This window comes from Nicotiana tabacum, chromosome 22, assembly GCF_000715075.1.
Source record: "Nicotiana tabacum cultivar K326 chromosome 22, ASM71507v2, whole genome shotgun sequence".
In the NCBI taxonomy this organism is placed as follows: Eukaryota; Viridiplantae; Streptophyta; class Magnoliopsida; order Solanales; family Solanaceae; genus Nicotiana; species Nicotiana tabacum.
In genome coordinates, this window is record NC_134101.1 from 141,656,915 (window position 1) to 141,677,008 (window position 20,094).

At 38.4% G+C, this 20,094-nt stretch overlaps 1 pseudogene; it reads right to left on the reverse strand.

The window, feature by feature from the left end:
* Positions 1-3,125: 3,125 nt before the first annotated feature.
* On the reverse strand, positions 3,126-9,041 carry LOC107800061 (pre-mRNA-splicing factor SLU7-like; annotated as a pseudogene).
* Between the last annotated feature and the right edge of the window lie 11,053 nt (positions 9,042-20,094).

The following is a 20,094-nucleotide window of genomic DNA, read 5'->3' on the forward strand; positions in this document are numbered from 1 at the left end:
GAACCACGAGATTCGGGGGTGCCTAACACCTTCCCTCGGGTCAACAGAATTCCTTACTTAGAATTTCTGGTTCGCAGACTTTATTTTGAAAGTCAAATTTTCCTCAAATTGGGATTCAAGATAAACCGGTGACTTGGGACACCAAAAGCCAAACCTTTCCCAAGTGGCGACTCTGAATTAAATAAATAATTCCATTTCGAATATTGTCACTTAAATTGGAAAAACTCCCTCACGCATTTATTCTTCGGGATAGGCGCGCAAAAAGGAGGTGTGACAGTATGAACCGGACCTTGCTGGAGAAGGTACGGTGTATGTTGTTCAATGCTGGCTTGGGCAAAGAATTTTGGGCTGAGGCAATTACATATGCATGCCACCTCATTAATCGTCTACCATCTGCTGCTATTGATGGCAAGACACCATTTGAAAAATGGTATGGAAAGCCTGCTGTAGATTATGACTCTTTGCACGTGTTTGGCTCAACTGCATATTATCATGTGACAGAGTCAAAATTGGATCCAAGGGCAAAGAAGGCTATTTTTATGGGAATTACTTCTGGAGTCAAAGGATATCGCTTATGGTGTCCTATGACAAAGAAAGTAATATTCAGCAGAGATGTTACCTTTGATGAATCTGCTATGGTAAATAAGGTAACAGAAGATACCAAACAAAATGAAGGTGCTTCTAAGCAGGTGGAGTTTGAGGGAAAATTTAATTTTCCTACACAAGAAGTAGAGGAGGAAACAAATGAAGATTACCCTCTGAAAGGAGAGCCAGTAGAGGAGATTCCAACTCAGGAACCTCAACAACAACTTGAATCAATAGCAACCAGCAGGCCAAAAAGAACAATAACGAAACCAGTTCGTCTCATAGAGACGGTTGCTTGTGCAACCTCAATTGTAGCTGATGATGTTCCTACCACTTATAAAGACGCTGTCCAAAGTTCAGAAGAAGATAAGTGGAGGATTGCCATGAATGATGAAATACAGTCCCTTCATCAGAATCATACATGGAGATTGGCCAATCTCCCAAAGGGAAAGAAAGCAATTGGGTGCAAATGAGTATTTGCAAAGAAAGAAGGATTTCCTAACCAAGTAAATGTTCGTTACAAAGCAAGATTGGTGGCCAAAGGATATGCTCAAAAGGAGGGAATTGATTACAATGAAGTATTTTCTCCAGTTGTAAAACATTCCTCCATTAGAATTATGTTGGCTTTGGTAGCACAATTGGATTTGGAACTAGTTCAGATGGATGTAAAAACTGCGTTTTTACATGGAAACTTGGAGGAGGAAATCTACACGACTCAGCCAGAAGGATTCAAAGTTGTTGGAAAAGAAAATATGGTGTGCAAACTTGAAAAATCGTTGTACGGATTGAAACAATCTTCTAGACAATGGTACAAGCGATTTGACGAGTTTATGTTGCGGCAAGGGTACAAGAGAAGCAAATACGATCATTGTGTGTATTTGCACAAGCTTAAAGATGGTTCCTTTATATATCTTCTCCTATATGTTGATGATATGTTGATAGCTTCCAAGAATTCAGAAGAAATTGATAAGTTGAAGATTCAACTGAAGAAGGAGTTCGAGATGAAGGGTTTGGGTGAGGCAAAGAAAATTCTTGGCATGGAGATAATTAGAGATAGACGTTCAAAGAAACTCTGTTTATCTCAAAAGGAATATTTGAAGAGAGTACTTCAACGTTTTGGCATAGATGACAAGACTAAGCCAGTTAGTACTCCACTTGCTTTCCATTTTAAGCTAAGTACTACTATGTCGCCAATGGATGAAGCTGAACGAGAGTATATGTCAAAGGTACCATATGTAAATGTTGTTGGTAGCTTGATGTATGCAATGGTTTGCACAAGGCCTGACATTTCACAAGCTGTTAGAGTTATTAGCAGATATATGCGCAATCCAGGGAAGGAGCATTGGCAAGCTGTGAAGTGGATTCTACGCTATATTCATAATACTGTAGATGTCGGGTTAGTTTTTGAGCAGGAAGACAATCAGTCTATAGTTGGATATTGTGACTCGGATGTTGCGGGTGATCTGGACAAACGAAGATCAACTACTGGTTATGTGTTTACTTTTGCGAATGCACCAGTTAGTTGGAAGTCTACTTTGCAGTCAACAGTTGCTTTGTCTACAACAGAGGCAGAGTACATGGCTATTACAGAGGCTGTGAAGGAGGCAATTTGGCTTCAAGGATTGCTAAAGGAGCTTGGTGTTGAACAAAAAGGTATCACAATTTTTTGTGATAGTCAAAGTGCTATTCAATTAGCGAAGAACCAAGTTTATCATGCAAGGACGAAGCACATTGATGTTCGGTATCATTTTGTACGAGAAATCATAGAAGAAGGTGGAGTCACAATGAAAAAATTCATACTACAGAGAATCCTGCTGATATGCTGACAAAAGTGGTGACTACGATCAAGTTTCAACATTGTTTGGATTTGATCAACATTGTTGAACACTGAAGATTGAAGATGAAGACACAACCAAAATTTGTTATTGAGAGAGAATTGAAGATGTGGAATTTTGCCAAGGTGGAGATTTGTTGAAGTTTGGCAAAATGCTAAAGTCCCACATCGGGTGGGAGAAGAGTTAGGGGGATTTTTCCCCCTATAAAAGAAGGCCTAATGTTTAGGATTTAGAAACACCTCTCATTTGCCTTCTTATCTTCTTAAGGCATTTGTATCTTCTCTCTTTAGTATCATTTCACTTGTATTTTTGGAGTAGAATAAAATATTGGTTGTGTCCGAGGAGTAGGCAAAATTAGCCGAACCTCGTAAATTCTGGTGTTCCTTTTATTGTTGCTTTATTGTCTTATTTATTATTTGGTGACTGTCATAATTTTTGATATAGAAGTTGTGACTTATTCACACTATATATATTTAGCTTCCGCAACACATGGTGCTGGCAGCAAGCCTTTAAATAACATCACTACCTAACCTTTTCACAGTAGAAGACTTTCTATTTCTAAACAGAATTGAGCCAATGCACAATATAGTCTATGTCCTACACTCACAAGTAAGAAATGCACACACCGCGATGCAGAAAGAAGACTAAATATAGTATACCAGAGTAAAGGCTTCAAACATACAGCACCCAACGACACAAGGCAAGTACATAAAGAGGTTGTAAATGCCGAAGGCAAAGAAAAAAACTAAGGAGATAAACGTTAAGCTCTAAGGAGCATACACCAACCCTTTGCCTATATTACAACGTAATTACACCACCAGAGATACTTTCCAATTCTCCAGTATCTCCCCTGCATATGTTCTTTTTATATGGGTGGTGCGGAAGTGTATGTCATGCAGTGCTACACAATGTTGTTATGGTACTAAAATCATAGAAGAAAAAAACCTTGAACAACCCCAAGATAAAACTCTTCATCGTAATTCAATTTTCGACTAAGCAACTATCATAGACATTTCCACCTAAGACTAGCACAAGGTCCAACTAATGTTTCCTCCCTTAAGAGGTTAACAATTTGGCCACATCCCAAACTCAGTGAAGAAAGTCCTTCATTGGATCATCGTGGTGAATCCTCTTCACCCTGTATGCTTCCATATCTTCAAGTATTACCTGTACATGCAAATGTCGTTAGAAAGGACAAAGAAGCGGAAAGCACCAGCAGAAAGATAAAAATGAAAATGTTGATGTACCTCGTCATTATATTTCCTCTTCCGTTCGTCTTTTCTTCTCGTCTCTTCTCTTCCTGCTCAACCAGCAAAATAAATTTGATTAGCACGTCAGGAAATCAGAAGCTCTAGAGCCAACTGAGAATCTAAATAGCTGTCAAAAGATGGATCCAGTCAGGTTATCATAAAAATTTAAAAAATTAAAAAAGTCAGGTAATCATATCTTCCCAACCTTGGCAGTCCTAAGAAACATCGCTCCCCGCCTCCTCCGACTCTCCTTTTTTAATTTATTTATTTATTTATTTTTTTGTTGGGGGGGGGGGGGGGGACCCTTTTGTTCCCGCAGAAAAAGAAAATTATTTGAAGCAGGTAATACAACCAACCAAATGAATTCATTAGCATGAAGTGCTAAAACAGAGGTACACTACAAATGGGTTCCCAAAAGTACCTTCTTTAGAGCTTCATTGAGCCTTTTTTGGTCTAGTACCAACTCATCTGGCAATTCAGTCCCCCAAGTAACAGGCTTCTTCTCCTCGATGGATGCATGTGTATCTGGATAGCCAAAAAAAAAAAGATCTGATCAAACACTGAAGAGGACAGATTCCTAAAGTGTGACCGTGATACGGTCTTTAATAAACAATCCCTTTCAGCAGTTTGTTGGACTATGCTTATTGAATAAGAGTCAGTCTTAAGCTGCTAATTCAAGCAAAAACCAAAGACTTTCTCACTACAGAATCCAGAGCAAAGGCCGACTTAGTATTGCCTAGAAATATAGATGTTGTGTTTGCGTAGTACCACTAAAACCCTAGTGGTTATGCTGACCACTTCAACAGAGCGGAATATGTTTCGCTATCGGCAAACTAATACGTTATTTTCTTCTAAAGTCAAAGAGGCCAGTACACCAACTCCAAGACATTCTAGTTCTATAGGGCATGCAAATAATGGAAATCAACTAATTGGCTTGAATAGATCTTATAACTGTAAAGGACAGGCTAAGTTTGCTCGAGTCTGAATATATTCCTTTCGGAGGGGATACACCATAACCAAATTTTCTGTATTTGCAGATATACCAAGAGAAATTTTCTGCGGTACATTAATTAGGAAACTGGTAGCTATAATCACTTATGTAGCTCCAAGCCTACAATCTAAAACCTTCTGCCATCGAAAGAAGCAGCACACGAATCAATCCAGAAAAAAATGAAGGAAGAAAGGAGAGAGCTTCTGGTTGGTTTTCTTGGAATAGAAGAAGCTAATTTTTTTTTAATCGGTTAGTGGAAGCTATTTCTGCCTTTCAGTACTCCTATAGTTTGAAGATTTTTCCCTGGTAAAAGAACTAGCACCTCATTCAGAAAATATTGACACTACTAACTAGGAAATTTTTAAAAACCTGAAACCTCCTCTTGGGAAGATTACTATAGAGAGTGTGAGAGACGAAATTAGACCATTCAATTATCCCTTCAACTACTGATTTTCTGGTGTTATGCTAGCAATTATACTAAACAATGCCAATTACCTTCTTTGAGCAGTTAAAACAATGCTAAATTACATTTTTTGATAAGCAATGCCAAATACTTTTTTTATAGGTAAAACAATGCCAATTACTGGCAAAACACTAATGCGAGAGTTGAAGTTATCTTTTGATAACATGCACGAGAAACAATCTACTTTCTTTTTACTCCTCACAAGGTAAATTTGAGAAATAGATACAATGTTAAGGAAAACTACAATAAATTATGACAGTAAAGTTGTTACGCAAGCAGAGTCTTATAATTTCATTACTACATCCACAGTTTCAACATACCTTCAGCTGCCTCCTTGCGAGCAATGTTGGCCTTCATAAGATCAGCAGAAGCTTCTGCTGCTTCAATTCCAGCAGCACCAGTACAATAGCTATTTCTGATTGTTTGTTTGCAGCACTTGTAACCCCATTGGTGATCTTTCCACCACGAACCCCAAACTGTGGTGTGGTTGTTGATGCAAACATCCTCTTCATATTTGCTTCTAGGAAGTGACATCTCCTGCATAGCAAGTTACTCACTGAGTTATGTGAAACAAACAAAGTAACAAACAAATAGGACAGAAAATATTTGACTGAACAATTCCCTTCCATTGATTAGAAAACAAACAATTCTTCCTCCTTTTATGCACAAAAGTGCACAGAACATGAAGAGCATGAATGGACTGATCAAACTAAGAACTCCATACCCGATCCTAAGTAGAAACGACAAAGCCGTCTGTCTCAGAAAATAAAAGGCACAAGGTTAAGGGTTTACAACTTAAAATAAGAACAATGAAAATGGTCAGGAATTGTACTGCCACTACTTGTTCTTTTACTTGGTACATCAATGCGTTAGGAAAGAGTGCCTTCAATAATCTAAAGACCATACCTTCGCATGGATTTTCTGCACATGTTGTTTTCCGAGTTACTTAATCATCCCTATTTTAAAAGGAAATGAGAATTTAACAGAGTCAATTTTACCATGGTGGTAAAAGTAAAAAAAAAAAATGCACTCTGCCCTTTAGCGTTTTTTCACTTTACAATGAGGTCCTAGGAGGTAGTGATGGTTATCAGTGAATGAGTGAACTGTCTTGTAGAGCAGCATGGAATAGAGGATTCATAGAGCCGACCCCGACTAGTTCGAAATTGAGGCGTTGTGATTTTTCTACACAACTGGAAAAAAGCTAGGAGAGTTTCATTCATGATACCCAATTAATATACAAAAACTGCTACTATGTGTCAATCCCAAGCTAGTTAGGTTAGTTATATGACTTATTGATACTAGCTGCATAAGCAAATATCTAGCCGTGCTCGAACAATTTTGGGGGTTTGGGGGGTGGATGCGCTTTGGCGGTCTAAATAAACAAAAAGGACAAAATGATAGTTAAAAGATAAAATAAAAAAATACCCCCCCCCCAAAAAAAAAAAAAAAAAAAAACAAACAAACAAAACAAGAAAGCAAATTTTTGAATGATAATTCGTTACCTGGCCCTTCACAATCCTACCAGCACGATCATATTCAACCTCTTTCTCACTTTGATCCAGTAAGAGTTCTCTTGGAAGTGTGTCATCACTAGCTGCATTGCCATACTTCTCCCTGATATCACCCTTAGTCTGCGCCTTCAGTTTCTCCTTGTTAATCTTATAATTTTTGTAGAGCAACTCTGCCTGGGATGGAGCTGCTTGCATATGAACATCATGACCCTTCTCAAAAGCCTCCCTGGCATGTACATTAAGCTGCTTGAACTCCAACCAACGCTTGACCACTAATTCGGTTTTGGTTATCTCCCTAAACATAGAAACGATCAAAGTTGATAAACATGCATATAACATCAGATTGAGTAAAGACCTTTTCGGGACTAGTAGCACTTAGAGCATAGAATTTTTCATCTGGATCTGCATCAGGAAGAGGATCTTCACGCATGGATCGTGTTTTGGGATCATAGTGTGCGGAATTCACATCAAGATTGCAAAGATATTTAGCTCTATCCTCCCGAATACGAAGGTTCCTGGACAGGACAGATGGGTCAGTAGAGCGTAATATTCAACCACAACATTCAAAAAGTGCTCACAATCTAACTCCCACAATGACCCACAAAAAATATATTAAGAAAAACTCACCTAACAGTTTCTGTGCTACCACCACCAGTGGTTCGCACACGCTTCTCGACTTTTGCAAAATCCATCTGCTTACTTTCATCAACCTTTGCTTCATCTACATTCAGAGCATCCTCGTAATCATTATTGTCACTATCACCTCCTTCTCTATTTTCTTTATTATTTTTCTCTTCCAATTTTTTAAGTTGTTGCTCCTTGAGGTATTTCCTTCTTGCATCATCCCTTGCTTCATATTGTTCAATTACAAGGAAATGAGAAGCAGCATCATAACCATTCGAGCGATCCCTTTTACCATCATAATCCAGCTCAAACTGCTCTATCTTCTCATCAGGAGCAATATGTTTTCCTGTCCACTTTGCTCCCACTTCACGTGGCCTTTCCATGCATGACTTAACATCATGGGTCATTGCTCCACAACTGCACAAAAGATAAATGGACATTTATCTTCCCGGATTGTTTGGATAACCTAATGAAATGGACATTTTGCCCCACATCGTATGCTTTCCCAAACCTTGTCGAAAACCATATATGCTTTCCCAAAATAAATAACTCCTCTTTAACATACATCACGTGAAATTTACATGTTTTCCCACTAATCAATATTAATTTTATTTCCAATTTACAAAAGCAACTTATTTTCCTAAAATGCTCCACATTAATCACCACGCAATCACAATTTCAACTCAATTTTTTCTTTGGTTGCAGAGTTTAAAGCTTTCCACTATTCTAACCTAACTAGTACTATTTTGCCAAGGCAGGGCATTACCCATTGCCTTCTGCATGGCACAAATTTGAAACAATGAAGAATAAGTGCTATTGTTCTTGTTTCTTGAATCCAAACATATCATACAATTGTTTATGTTCCTTAAGGCCAAACTATTATTTCCCTTTGCAACTTCTAGAATTGGAATCAGGACAAAGAAACACCTAATTTTAGACGAACTCCCTATCTAAAAGATTACAAAATAATTAAATACTAAATTTAGCCATCCATCATGCAAGGAAGGCAGCAAGCATAAGGGGTTCAAAATTTAAACTTCCAAAGTAAAGTTTCTGTATAGTTAGATTTCTTTTAAACTACAATACAAGCGACAGGGGCAATTAAGTGTCAACAAATGACAACAGAAATTAAGCATATGGCATCACACTTACTTTTCACATGCACCCTTCCGATACTTGTCAGCCTGATATGTCTTCGCGCCTCTACTATACCATTCACTCCTGTTTTTCGAATCCACTTTCCGCTTCCGTTGATGTTTTAAACTCTGTGACCACCGAAAACAATTAAAAAGGTCAAAAACTTAAAAATCAACAAATTTTACATCGCAAAACTTAAACAAAGGAAGAGAAGACGTACGTACAGGTCTAACAGCATTGAAATACCAAGGAGCAGAAGACATATACTGAGGAATATGAGGATTGATCTCTTTTCCATCTTCGTCCACCTCAGCAGGAGCAAGGCCAGCCTTTCTCGCTTCTTCTAATTCCAACTGTTTCCTATGATCCTCCCTTGATCTAAATGCCACTGAAATTCCCATAAATTTATAGAGATTAATGAATAATGACGCATGAATCAAAAATTACGAGTTAATGATGATCATGTGATCAGAATAAACGCGTACCTGATGCAGTAGCCATAATTGTTTCAGTAAGTGGGAATCGCTAGCTGAAACACAGAGGAAAATCGATTATATAGACGAAGCTGTAGAAAGCCCTAGAAATTACTTTCCCGCAATCCGAATTTGAGTGGGCAACTGATATATATTGGGGACACAAAAGGCGGTTGGATACCGTTTGTTTTATTGGCGGTGTGGTCGGACCCGGTCTGTTTTGCGGGGCATGTAGTTGTATTTTGGGGATTTGCGGCCGTACACTATATTTGTGCCACCTTTTAACCCATACCTTATTTTTATAAATTATTGATTTGATAGCCAGCGGACAAAATAATATGACAACTACACCATTGACAAGATATAAAACCTACATCATGCATTAATCGTGTGATCTGCAACCTCATTCGTGAAAAAAGATTTCCTCCTCTCTTCTCAGCAGCTTTATCAAAAAATTACAAACTTATCCAGATTCATCTTCAGAATCACACTTGCATAAAGTTGTTTCATGTTGAAGCTAAAACCTCATGCTAATGTAGCATAAAATTGTTTCATGTTGAAGCTAAAACTTCATGCTAATATAACATGAAGTTGTTTCATATTAAAGCTAAAACTTCATGTTAATGCATGCTTAAATTATACATCCTGCAGCCTACACTTTTGTCATGAGTTGTCTGAAACTTTAGTCTGAACATATTGAAGTTATTTAGTTCATTTGCTAAAACTTCAGACTGAACATGCTTAAGTTTTTTAGTTCATTTGCTAAAATTTAAGACTAAACATGCTTAAGTTTTTTAGTTCATTTGCTAAAACTTCAGACGAAACATGCTTAAGTTTTTGTCTTGTAGTATGTAATTTTCTAAAGAGTTTTTGCTAATGCATGCTGAAGTTATTTAGTTCATTTGCTAAAACTTCAGACAAAACATGCTGAAGTTATTTAGTTCATTTGCTAAGAGTTCAAACTAAACATGCTTAAGTTTTTTAGTTCATTTGCTAAAACTTCAGACTAAACATGCTTAAGTTTTTGTCTTGCAGTATGTAATTTTCTATAGAGCTTTTGCTAATTCATGCTGAAGTTATTTAGTTAATTTGCTAAAACTTCATACCAAAACATGTTGAAGTTTTGTAACACAATCTACATTTTTGTCCTGAGTTTTATCCGAAACTTCTGACTAAACAAGCTGAAGTTTTTTAGTTCATTTGCTAAAATCTTTAGCCCAAACATGCTTAAGTTTTTGTCCTTAAATTTGTCAATAGTCTTTTATTAAAGAAGGACAAAATCATCTTTTTAAAACGTTTTTAACAAAAAAAAATGGGTACGGATAATGAAAAAATAAAACGAGTATAAGTTAAAAGGGGGCAACCAAATAGGGTGCCCCGTACAATTTTTACTTGTATTTTCCTACTATTAATAAGCGGAAAAGAGAGCTGTATCCGCTACAAAAAAAGAGCAGCATCCGGTTAGAAAATGAGTCAGAAGGGTTTAATTATAATTTAAGCAAAATACCTAACGTTATAGTTCGACGCGTGAGCCCGCTTTCTTCTAGGTTTGACACGTCTTTACCTAGCAAATTTTGGATGGCTCATGGACTTACTCTGTTAAATTATTCTCATCGATTTCTTCTGTTTTGTTTGTGCAAATCTTTGATGATTTCTCAAGTTTCTCCTCTTTTTGCTCCGTCTTTCGTTTTGCCTTTGCACATATGTAGACTCGTTGTTGGAAGTTTGTATAGGGAAAAATATGATATGACACGTGGTCATTTAAAGGAAGGACACATGGAACCCAAGATGGATATGGTCACCGAACGCAGCTATTTTGCTTGTCACCTGAAGAGAATGTTCATAAATGTGTATTAAATGCTTTGCGTCCGGTAGCATTTAATAAGGAATATTCTACAGTATTAAGAACGGCAGCCCGTTACATGGATTTTGGCATTTTTTTTCCACTGTTACACCTTCATCGATGGCCCTCATAATTGATATTAAATGAGAGCACGATCCTAGGACCTCCTTCCATAGACATAGCTATAAATAGAGAGCTCAGTTATCATTGTAGAGGACACGATTTTCTTGGCTAACTTATACTACATTCTATACAAAGCTTAATACAATTTTACTTTCTTGTTTTTGACCTCATCATTGTTGTGCCCGAAAACCTTGTTCCCGGATTCGCGAAATCTGCTATTTCATCTACATTTTAAGGCTACGTATTATAGATTTCTTCAGTTATTTTATTATTTTCAGGATCAAATTAATTCACTTGTCTAGAAGTCACGTATAAATTCAACTGTGCCATTTTATGGGAAACAGTTTGGCGCCCACCGTAGGACCTAGATAGCCTTGATCTTTTCCTTTTTTACTAACGTACTTTGATTGTTTTGTCTTAGAAAAAATCATGAAAAATGGCAGATAACACTGTTAATAACACATACAATCCTGAAATTCAAAGGGATCAACCTCGTTTTGAGGATTCAATCAGTGACACCCACAACGACGGGAATGACGCCATGCTGGTGCATGACAGGAAATATCCTCTACATGTTCGGGAGACAACTCTCGATGATGCTAATGAAGAGCATGTCGTCGATGCGGTAAGGGTCTTATAAGAGCAATAGGCGATTATTCTAGTCCATCTCATGCGGCAGGATAAGGTTATGTCGGAGTTGAAGCAAGCGCTGTCGAGGGTTTCTAATAATGAAAATAGTCGAGATCCAATTCTTCTCGATGTCCCCGTTAACCAAACAACATAGAGAGTCAACATCAACACTCCCAGGGGTGAAGTTGGATCCGACGGAGCTGGGGGGAGCAGATCCAGTCTCAATAACGAGAACGATGATTTCAAGAATGATCTTTTATGGTTTATGAGGAAAGTAAACTCCCGCATGGACCAAATCCCGGGCGCGCCACCAGTATGGAAAGGTCCGGACTCGAAGAAGTATACCTAATTGTCGTACAAGTCGAGCGCTGCTCTAGAATTAATCCTGAAGCTGTTTAAAATGCCTGAAGTGCCAAAGTATGACAAAACTTCAGACCCGTAAGAGCATATTACAACCTATACAATGGCAGTAAAAGGAAATGATCTAGCTCCTCATGAAATTGAATCTGTTTGTTAAAGAAATTTGGAGTAACTCTCACAAGAGGAGCTTTGACATGGTATTCATTATTACCCGAGCACTCCATAGATTTTTTGAGATGCTCGCGAATTATTTCATCAAGGCCCATGCGGGGGCCAAAAAGGTACAAGCCTGGAAGATCGATATATTTAGGATCCCACAACGAGAATCTGAATTATTAAGGGACTTCGTTACCCGATTACAGAAGGAAAGAATATTGCTTCTGGTTGTCCTAGATGAATGGGAAGCTGAAGAATTCACCAAAGGATTGAATCCGATAAGCTCAGACACTTCTCGGAAATTGAAGGAAAGCTACTTGAGTTTCAAGCAACGACTTGAGTGGACGTCCACAACCGAGTACGAGTAAAAAATAAGGATCGAAGATGATCTGGTTGGTTTTCCACTATCGACCAAAGGATGGGAGAAGAACAGAGAAAATTCAAAGGATGATTATGATGTGGACAGACGAACTTTGAGGGTCGATTTTTGCCCTACGAACGGACTAAAGGTCGTGGCAGAGGTTTCCGGACATCGGACAAGTTTGCTGTTGATAGAAGGACCGACCGTGGCCGGAACAACAGATTATTGCAGGATAAAGAAACATCAGGGTTTTTGGATCCTTCTTACCCCAAGTTATCGGAGTATAACTTCAGTGTCAGTATAGTGAAATTGGTATCAGCCATGAGAAACATCAAATAGGCACGATTCCCGAGACCTATGAGATCTGATTCCAGCCAGAGGGATCCCAACCTATGGTGTGAATACCATGGGATAAATGGCCACCAGATAGGGGACTACCGACACCTCCAGGAAGAGGTGGCAACGCTGTTGAAAAATGGTCACCTCGGAGAATTCTTAAGTGACTGATCTAAGAACAACTATGGTCGTACCAGAGACAATGCGGAAACCTCTAAAGCAGGAGAGGAACCCATACGCCAAATGATCAATATGATCTTCGGAGGGAATAAGATTAATGGGGTCACCTTTTCGGTAGTAAAGGAGACGAAAGTATAAAAAAGTCATAGTAAAAGGCTCTGGGAAGACAATATCACTTTCATGGAGGAAGATACAGATAGATTACGACTACCACACAGTGATGCACTGGTAATTTCTTTAAATGTACTGGATTTTAAGATTAAATGTGTTATAGTGGATCTAGGAAGTTAAGCTAATATCATACAATGAAGAGTCTTGGAGCAAGCTAAACTCACTGGAAGCATTATTCCAGCAACAAAGCTCCTCGCTGGATTCAACCTCACAAGCGTGAAAACCCGGGGAGAAATTTTGCTGCTCACGAATGCTGAAGGGGTAATGAAAATAACTCTATTCAAAATTGTAGACGGAGACATGGGATACTATATCATCCTAGGAAGGCCATAGTTACACGTGATGAAAGCTGTGCCCTCAACGTATCACCAATTGTTGAAATTTTCGACACTCGAGGGGATCAAGCAGATAAGAGGTGATCAACCGGCAGCAAGGGAGATGAATGTGATTTCGGTCTCCAGTAGCAAAGGAAAGGAGTGGACGGTATATCAATTACAGGAATTGGCTCCTACCCCTGAACCAGAGGAAGTTAGCCCGGGGACAGAAGAATCGAAACAGTATCAAGTGCCAAGATATTTTCAAGTTCCAGAAGAGACGGATGCAATAAAGTCCACGGTAGAAGAACTAGAGCAAGTTCCGTTATTCAAAGAATTCCTAGAAAGGAAATTCCATTTGGGAATATGATTGTACCCAGAGCTCAAATCTTCTTTTATTAAATTTCTTAAAATTAACTCCGATTGTTTTGCATGGGCGCACGATGATATGACAGGTATCCCAACGGAGGTTGATGTACACAAATTAAGCTTAGATCCCAACATTCCTCCGATAAGACAAATAAGCGCCCTATTGCTGAAGCCAGGAATAAATTCGTCAATGAAGAGGTAACTCGCTTACTCAACATCGGTTCAATCAGAGAGGTATCCTTCTTCCCCTAATGCCTTAAAAATCAGATCCTTTCTTCTAATGTCTGTCCCTGTATTTATACAGGTCTGCCCCCCTTCTCTTAAGTGCTGCCTGGACCCCTTCTTTCTTTTAAAATCAGAAAATCATATCCAAAATCTGCTTTTAAAAACTTTAAATCCCATTAAGTGACTCTTTTCCCGATTTCCAGCATTCCATTACCTTTTGTTTCCCATTATCCCATTAAATTAAAAGCCACTAACATTCCACTTCCAGCACACTAGCACTAACACTGTTTTTTACTGTTTCATTCTCAGAAATGCCCCTGAAATCCTAATGTTATTACTGTCTTTAAACTAAAATTCAGAATCTGATACAAAACAGATTTTAAAATCTGTCCAGGCTTAATTATCCTTCTGATTTAAACAGCTAGAACCAATCCTAATCAACTTCCTAACCCAGTTGTATCTACCCAACCCCTGTAAACTTGAATTCAAACCCAACATCACAACAACATTATACTGAATTCAACATAACAAGTTAAACTGAACTTCAACATTGAACTAAGATCAAACAAACATAGGAGCATTGTCAATATACTGACAATGCCCTGAAACTTAATGTTCAGGAAACAACATATACACAACATTTATTTTGACAGACTTATTGATTTACAAATGAGTATTAATCAACTGACTATCAAATACGAAACAACTGATTACAACAAAATAATCCATCCAAAACAGGTTGTTTCAATCAACATTTTCAGAAACAGGATTTATAACACAACTAATCGATGAACTTAATCGAGTCGATTACACACATTGTAAATAATCATAACCAACAAAAACAATTCACATTTTGATCAAGTAGACGGGTAGGAGACAGAATCACAGAATTAAATAAACAAAAATATGAAAAATTACACAGGTTATTAAAACAAACAACTATACATACGTAGGAAACAAAAAGAAGTAGAAAAAATAACTTTGAATCCTTAATTCACACGGACACAGGGTCGACTTGGACTTGGACCTTTTTGAGGCTGAACAGACTTTATTCGAAGTATTCTCAACTGAGAATACCTCGATTAAAGTCTCTTATACCTCAATCCCTCATTTGGATTGGACAGATTCCACGAGTGAAAGTTTTTAGGGTTTCAGATTCTTGGATTTTAAATTCGAACACTTCTGGGCAGATTTGAATCAAACCAATGGTATTCTAGGCACGAGGGAGGTCAGGTGGGTAACTGGTGTGAGTTTGAGGTAGGTTGGGATAGGGTCAGGTTTCACTCGAATCTTCAAATGAAGATTCGAGCAGTTCCAGTAGGATTCGAGCCATGCAACTAACAGATCCGTGATGAGGATGGATAGGGGATGCTATGGTGTTAATTAGGGGTTGTTTGGTTTAGATCTGAGTTTGGCTCGAATCTTCAAATGAAGATTCGAGAACCTTCAGGAGGATTCGAGCCAAGTGGCTAACATAATTGGATAGAGGATGGTCAGGGGGTTCCGGGGTATTAAGGTGGTGACCGGCGGCGTTGTTGCCGCCGGGTTTCAGGCGATGGGATGCTAGGGCGGCTAGGGTTAGGGGTGTGCTTTCGGACAAGATGATGAATAGTGAAGAGGGGGGGTGTTTAGTTAGGGGGCCGGGGTAGGGATTTGGACTTATATAGGGACGGGGTGGATTGATGCTGACCGTTAGATCAGGCAGAATGAGTGGCCAGGATCTATTCACTTAACCAAACGATGTCGTTTGGTTTAAGTTGGGGGGACGGGTTGAACCGGGTACTGGATCGGGTAAGGATCACGGGTTAGGTTTGTAGGATCTCAACCGTTGGTTGGATTTGATCCAACAGCCCTTGATGAAGGATGACCAAACGTTGTCGTTTTGGTTCGTTTGAATTGGACCGGACATGGGAGTGTTGGGATTGGGCTGTGGAGGGTTAAAATTTTTTGTTTGGGCCTGGATTTCAGTCCAGGCCCGATTTTTTAATGTTCAGAATCCATTTCAATTTCCTAATTTAAATTTTCCAATTTAATTATTAAAATCCTAATTAAAATTATAAAAACAAGAATTAACTTTACAAGACATTTAATCAACCTTTAACAATTATTAACACATAGACAAAATATTAATCACATAGTGAAACATGCATATTTTTTGTGATTTTATTTTAATTAACTTAATTATTAAATACATAATTAAATCCTAGATATGCATGAAACATGTATTTTTATTTTAATTTTGTTTAATTATAACAAACCAAACATTTACGGACAAAACACAAACAATTAATAAACGCAACACAATTTCTAAAATTGCACACTAAAAGAAATTAATTTTATTTTTGATTTATTTTGGAGTAGTTTTCGTGAGGCAAAAATCACGTGCTCACAGCTGCCCCTCTTTGTGCGGAAACTTGAAGAGTTTTCGTACAAAGATAAAGTGAGCGGATACGAGCGATTTCTTGCCCGTTCGAATACTTCGTGGGAAGCATTTTTTGAAAGATTTGACCGAACCTCTGCTTCAAAGGTTTCCTACATATCCTTGGCTATAAAGGAATCAGGTCAATGTAGTTCGGGAAATTTGGGTAGCTGGGACTACCATGGAACTGTGAAGTTACTGCTGTTTTGTGCTGCTTTTACTGCTTGTTGAACTCCTTATTACACTTTGCTTCAAAGGTAATACAAAAAGCTAAACTAGACTATGGTACATGAATTATAAAATCTTATCTAGATCATGCCCTTGCGTTTCTTGTTGTCTTAATATCTTGGTGACTCTTGGGCATTTGGCTTATTCATTCCCTTTCATTGTGTCCCATATTTTCTTTCTCTGTTTGGGAGTCTTGTTGTTTCTTGCTGGGGACTTTGTTGGACTCCTCTGCTTTATTAACTCTAAGTGTGCTCCTTTCTCATACGAGCGGGCTTTTGATTTCAATACTTCAATTATATTCCCTTGTTCTCCAGGTGGGCGCCTGATTTCTGCTGCTTCAGTTGTATTCCCTTATTCTCCAGGTGGGCGCCTGACTTCTGCTTCCTTTTTCATCCTTCCTTTGTCCTTGTTCTCCAGGTGGACGCCTGATTTCCTCCTTTCTTTGTCCTCGTTCTCCAGGTGGACGCCTGACTTCTTCTTTAATTTTTTTATCCTCATTCTCCAGGTGGACGCCTGATTTCTTCTTTAATTCTTCATCCTCATTCTCCAGGTGGACGCCTGATCTCTTCTTTATCTTTCATCCTCATTCTCCAGGTGGACGCCTAATTTCTTCTTAAATTCTTCATCCTTATTCTCCAGGTAGACGCTTGACTTCTTCTTAAATTTTTCATCCTCATTCTCCAGGTGGACGCCTGATTTCTTCTTAAATTCTTCATCCTCATTCTCCAGGTGGACGCCTGATTTCTTCTTAAATTCTTCATCCTCATTCTCCAGGTGGACGCCTGATTTCTTCTTAAATTCTTCATCCTCATTCTCCAGGTGGACGCCTGACTTCTTCTTAAATTTTTCATCCTCATTCTCCAGGTGGATGCCTGACTTCTTCTTTAATTTTTTTATCCTCATTCTCCAGGTGGATGCCTGATTTCTTCTTAAATTCTTCATCCTCATTCTCCAGGTGGACGCCTGACTTGTTCTTAAATTTTTCATACTCATTCTCCAGGTGGACGCCTGATTTCTTCTTAAATTCTTCATCCTCATTCTCCAGGTGGACGCCTGATTTCTTCTTAAATTCTTCATCCTCATTCTCCAGGTGGACGCCTGACTTCTTCTTAAATTTTTCATCCTCATTCTCCAGGTGGACGCCTGATTTCTTTTTAATTCTTCATCCTCATTCTCCAGGTGGACGCCTGACTTCTTCTTCAATTCTTCATCCTCATTCTCCAGGTGGACGCCTGATTTCTTCTTAAATTCTTCATCCTTATTCTCCAGGTGGACGCCTGATTTCTTCTTAAATTCTTCATCCTCATTCTCCAGGTGGACGCCTGACTTCTTCTTAAATTTTTCATCCTCATTCTCCAGGTGGACGCCTGATTTCTTCTTAAATTCTTCATCCTCATTCTCCAGGTGGACGCCTGATTTCTTCTTAAATTCTTCATCCTCATTCTCCAGGTGGACGCCTGACTTCTTCTTAAATTTTTCATCCTCATTCTCCAGGTGGACGCCTGATTTCTTCTTAAATTCTTCATCCTCATTCTCCAGGTGGACGCCTGACTTCTTCTTAAATTTTTCATCCTCATTCTCCAGGTGGACGCCTGATTTCTTTTTTAATTCTTTACCGAGTGTTTCCTGACACAAATGTTGTTTTTGCCCCTGTTTTAAATCAAAGAAAACTTCGTTAGTTTAAAGCATGGTGGTTAACTGGGGCATTCTTGCCGATGGTGGGGCTTCTCTTCGTCTTGTTTTATCGCCTTGGAATGGTTGAAAAGACTGTTTTGTCCTTGTAATTGATCCTTGACTATAGGATCACAACCTGTTGTTTTTACTTAAAACCCTTTTAATCATAATCATATGTCTCTCCTGACATTGTTGATCCACTTTTGATTCCACTTTTCTTCCACCCATATCTTATTTTTTTTCCTATTACCTCCTGCCCATCATGGCCGTATTTCTGTCCTATGCAACCCTGAATTTTGGTAGTATACCTTGACATTCCTTCTTATTTGTTTGGAACAAGACTCATCTCAAAAACTTTAGAAGTAAGATTATTAGTGACGAAAACATGACGATTTCGAAAATCTAGAATAAAAAGAAAAATCCAAATTTGGATGACTGTGGGAGAAAAAATAAAGGACTTATCTGATTGGAGTTACTGGCACCAATGATCAAGGTATGCATTTTGGATTAATCAACCCAGTCTTTTTTAACCAACCTCTTTTCAATTGTTTCATTTTATTTTATTTTTCAAATTTTCACAACCCAATTTGGGTCGCTGTATCTAAAAGAGTTTTCACCGGCAAACCTTCATCATTTGTTTATTTCTTCATTCCTTTTCGCCTTATGGTGCCTGCGAAGGTTTTCACCAATAAGACTCTCTCATTTACATTATCTCAACTTTCGTCGTCTCATGGTGCCCGTGTGAGTTTTCACCTATAAGACTCTCTCATTTTTACTTTCTTTTCCTGTTTGGACCAGAGTGTTATGAACCATCTTCATTTGCTCGACTCGGCATTTTTCTAAGATTGGTCGAAAGGTCTTTTTGGTATGGGGTTGGAATGGAAAGGTATCAAAAGTTTAACAGTTTTGATATGGGTTTAAAATTACAACTCTTGGAATCTTTTTCTTATTTACAATTCTTGCCCTAGTTTCCTGATTGGGGTCTCTTGATGTTTCTTTTTGTGCACATTATGCATATCGTGCACCCTATGACCGAGCTGTGAGGCGCCTACGTATCCTTCTTTGAGGAATCAGGTCAAACGTAGTTCACTAAATAATAGTGATTTTTTTTATATTTGATTTTCATCGATTCCAAGAGAGGGTAGGAAAGAAACAAATATGGCTCAAAGGGGAAGCAAAGGGTATAGTGTTTGGATAGCAGAATAAATTTTCTTTGTCATTCCAATCTTCGAAATAATGCTAAATACAAACATTCAAAAAGTTATGCATAATATCTCTTTACCGCGTCAGAATTGATAGTCATGTCTATGCATTTGCCTTCAATATCTGTTAAGCATAGTGCACCATTCGATAATACTCTGGTCACAATGAATGGTTCTTGCCAATTCGGGGAAAATTTGCCTTTTGCCTCAACCTGATGTGGAAGAATACGTTTCAGCACATGTTGACCCACTTTAAACTTCCGTGGACGCACCTTTTTGTTGTATGCTCTTGCTATTCTTCTTTGATACAATTGACCATGACATACTGCGGCCAATCGTTTTTCATCAATCAAGTTTAACTGTTCTAGACGGGTTTTGACCCATTCATTATCATCAATCTTTGCTTCGGCGATGATCCGAAGGGAAGGAATCTCAACTTCTGCAGGAATTACTGCTTCAGTTCCATATACCAACAAATAAGGAGTTGCTCCTACTGAAGTGCGAACAGTAGTGCGATATCCCAATAACGCAAATGGTAGTTTTTCATGCCATTGTCTTGAACCTTCTACCATTTTCTGAAGTATCTTCTTTATGTTTTTGTTGGCTGCCTCGACTGCTCCATTCGCCTTGGGCC